The sequence below is a fragment of the Schistocerca gregaria genome, chromosome 9, assembly GCF_023897955.1.
Source record: "Schistocerca gregaria isolate iqSchGreg1 chromosome 9, iqSchGreg1.2, whole genome shotgun sequence".
Classification (NCBI taxonomy): domain Eukaryota; kingdom Metazoa; phylum Arthropoda; class Insecta; order Orthoptera; family Acrididae; genus Schistocerca; species Schistocerca gregaria.
Genome location: NC_064928.1, coordinates 2,594,198 through 2,598,371, shown reverse-complemented (window position 1 = coordinate 2,598,371; position 4,174 = coordinate 2,594,198). Strand labels below are relative to the sequence as shown.

The 4,174-nt window shown below is 48.9% G+C and overlaps 1 non-coding gene across 1 annotated transcript; it reads right to left on the bottom strand.

Moving 5' to 3' along the window:
- Positions 1 to 638: 638 nt before the first annotated feature.
- Trnat-agu (transfer RNA threonine (anticodon AGU)) lies at positions 639 to 711 on the bottom strand. Its single transcript has one exon. It is a non-coding gene; the product is annotated as a tRNA-Thr (tRNA).
- Between the last annotated feature and the right edge of the window lie 3,463 nt (positions 712 to 4,174).

Here is a 4,174-nt window from a genome sequence, read left to right as displayed (position 1 = left end):
CAACAAGTTTCCGCGTCTCCATTGCACTGCGCATACTACGAAACGCTCCCCTAACTTGGCACTCACCCTCGCAGCCGACTTTTCCGACTTTCCACGACGCTCACGCTAGTGACAGCATTATTTATAGTTCGACGTCGCGCCAAAGCGAATGAGTACATTTCGCCTACGGCTTAGGCCGCCCTCCTAGTGTGGCTGCTCGGTGTCTGCAGGCAGCGAGGGTCTGCAAGCTTCCTGTGTTCGCACCTATGTCACCTGTGCTTGCTTGTCAGAGACAGACTATCGCAAAACATACAACTCACTCCATGAATTGATTGCTACGGCATCTGTTATCAGCAGTCACAACTAGCAACACCAGTAGCAGCTGACTGCACGCAAAGAATAGGAATGTGCAGTGGGATTTACGTGAACTCGGCGCAAGGCAGATCTTTCCGACATAGGCTTGAGAATCTTACGGGAACACTTGTACTGTTTCTAAATTAAGTGTAGGCGTGGGAGGAGGGTGCTTCCTGCGCACAAATAACAGCACGCTTGTCAATTGTGGATGCTAATCATTCGCTTGTATCTTCCTAGACACATCTGCTGGTCGTGAATTATTCCACTTGCATATCAAGGTGCGCATGTAGGTGTGTTAAAAATTCTGGAGGCACTGGGTATTGATCCCAGTACCTCTCGCATACTAAGCGAGCGCTCTACCATCTGAGCTACGCCCCCCCCCCCCCCCGAAGACTAATGGTGCTACATACAGCCATATAGACGACACAGACCCTTGCACTCCCATTATTCAGCAGACAAACACTACTCTCTATGTATCCGTTAGGGTGTCTTTCAGGTTTCGTGCATTCTGTTTCGAATCGTAGTTGCCAAAATGAAAGTGGCACGTATAACGTCGAAAATAGAATTCGGACACCGCTCTGATTAAGACCAACGTGTTGTCCACCCTCTAGACTTCAATGAGGTTAAGCCGCGATACCTAAGACAGATCTGCACTCGATGACACCTCGATAAACAGCCGGTCCCCACACTTACATCTTGCTCTCCTTACGTCAGTATACATCATATCAGTCTGTGACGCTGGCTTTGCAACATCTTGCGTGCCTTTAGGTTCGCCGCGACCAACACTTACCATGCACTGACCACAAAAAATGGAGGCGCCGCGGCTTGATCCCTGGACCTTTCACATGCCAAGCGAACGCTCTACCAACTGAGCTACGCCCCATGCACGAGCAAACTGCGCTATTCCCCATTCTTTGCGACTCAGATGCGCACGGACACGATGGTTGGTTGGTTTGTAGCGGTGAAGGGAGCAGAGTACAAAGGCGCGGACCCGTTCATATACACAAAAGTTCCAAGTAGTTTCGATGCTCTGGTATTACAAATGCAAATTCCGTCTGTTTTTAACGTCTTAAATTGAAAGAGCCGTCACAAATTGCTCCGTTTTCACTCATTGTAGACAATTATACAGCACCTGAGGTAACAAACACATCTCGAGAACCATTGTGCACTACATTATTTATGCCAACTCAGTGCCTCGCTCTTTACTACTGTGTACCAATCTTGTCGTCCAACTGCAAAACACTGGGCCACAACAAGTTTCCGCGTCTCCATTGCACTGCGCATACTACGAAACGCTCCCCAAACTTGGCACTCACCCTCGCAGCCGACTTTTCCGACTTTCCACGACGCTCACGCTAGTGACAGCATTATTTATAGTTCGACGTCGCGCCAAAGCGAATGAGTACATTTCGCCTACGGCTTAGGCCGCCCTCCTAGTGTGGCTGCTCGGTGTCTGCAGGCAGCGAGGGTCTGCAAGCTTCCTGTGTTCGCACCTATGTCACCTGTGCTTGCTTGTCAGAGACAGACTATCGCAAAACATACAACTCACTCCATGAATTGATTGCTACGGCATCTGTTATCAGCAGTCACAACTAGCAACACCAGTAGCAGCTGACTGCACGCAAGGAATAGGAGTGTGCAGTGGGATTTACGTGAACTCGGCGCAAGGCAGATCTTTCCGACATAGGCTTGAGAATCTTACGGGAACACTTGTACTGTTTCTAAATTAAGTGTAGGCGTGGTAGGAGGGTGCTTCCTGGCACAAATAACAGCACGCTTGTCAATTGTGGATGCTAATCATTCGCTTGTATCTTCCTAGACACATCTGCTGGTTGTGAATTATTCCACTTGCATATCAAGGTGCGCATGTAGGTGTGTTAAAAATTCTGGAGGCACTGGGTATTGATCCCAGTACCTCTCGCATACTAAGCGAGCGCTCTAGCATCTGAGCTACGACCGCACACCCACCCCGAAGACTAATGGTGCTACACACAGCCATATAGACGACACAGACCCTTGCACTCCCATTATTCAGCAGACAAACACTACTCTCTATGTATCCGTTAGGGTGTCTTTCAGGTTTCGTGCATTCTGTTTCGAATCGTAGTTGCCAAAATGAAAGTGGCACGTATAACGTCGAAAATAGAATTCGGACACCGCTCTGAGTAAGACCAACGTGTTGTCCACCCTCTAGACTTCAATGAGGTTAAGCCGCGATACCTAAGACAGATCTGCACTCGATGACAGCTCGATAACAGCCGGTCCCCACACTTACATCTTGCTCTCCTTACGTCAGTATACATCATATCAGTCTGTGACGCTGGCTTTGCAACATCTTGCGTGCCTTTAGGTTCGCCGCGACCAACACTTACCATGCACTGACCACAAAAAATGGAGGCGCCGCGGCTTGAACCCTGGACCTTTCGCATGCCAAGCGAACGCTCTACCAACTGAGCTACGCCCCATGCACGAGCAAACTGCGCTATTCCCCATTCTTTGCGACTCAGATGCGCACGGACACGATGGTTGGTTGGTTTGTAGCGGTGAAGGGAGCAGAGTACAAAGGCGCGGACCCGTTCATATACACAAAAGTTCCAAGTAGTTTCGATGCTCTGGTATTACAAATGCAAATTCCGTCTGTTTTTAACGTCTTAAATTGAAAGAGCCGTCACAAATTGCTCCGTTTTCACTCATTGTAGACAATTATACAGCACCTGAGGTAACAAACACATCTCGAGAACCATTGTGCACTACATTATTTATGCCAACTCAGTGCCTCGCACTTTACTACTGTGTACCAATCTTGTCGTCCAACTGCAAAACACTGGGCCACAACAAGTTTCCGCGTCTCCATTGCACTGCGCATACTACGAAACGCTCCCCAAACTTGGCACTCACCCTCGCAGCCGACTTTTCCGACTTTCCACGACGCTCACGCTAGTGACAGCATTATTTATAGTTCGACGTCGCGCCAAAGCGAATGAGTACATTTCGCCTACGGCTTAGGCCGCCCTCCTAGTGTGGCTGCTCGGTGTCTGCAGGCAGCGAGGGTCTGCAAGCTTCCTGTGTTCGCACCTATGTCACCTGTGCTTGCTTGTCAGAGACAGACTATCGCAAAACATACAACTCACTCCATGAATTGATTGCTACGGCATCTGTTATCAGCAGTCACAACTAGCAACACCAGTAGCAGCTGACTGCACGCAAAGAATAGGAATGTGCAGTGGGATTTACGTGAACTCGGCGCAAGGCAGATCTTTCCGACATAGGCTTGAGAATCTTACGGGAACACTTGTACTGTTTCTAAATTAAGTGTAGGCGTGGGAGGAGGGTGCTTCCTGCGCACAAATAACAGCACGCTTGTCAATTGTGGATGCTAATCATTCGCTTGTATCTTCCTAGACACATCTGCTGGTCGTGAATTATTCCACTTGCATATCAAGGTGCGCATGTAGGTGTGTTAAAAATTCTGGAGGCACTGGGTATTGATCCCAGTACCTCTCGCATACTAAGCGAGCGCTCTACCACCTGAGCTACGCTCGCCCCCCCGAAGACTAATGGTGCTACATACAGCCATATAGACGACACAGACCCTTGCACTCCCATTATTCAGCAGACAAACACTACTCTCTATGTATCCGTTAGGGTGTCTTTCAGGTTTCGTGCATTCTGTATCGAATCGTAGTTGCCAAAATGAAAGTGGCACGTATAACGTCGAAAATAGAATTCGGACACCGCTCTGAGTAAGACCAACGTGTTGTCCACCCTCTAGACTTCAATGAGGTTAAGCCGCGATACCTAAGACAGATCTGCACTCGATGACACCTCGATAACAGCCGGT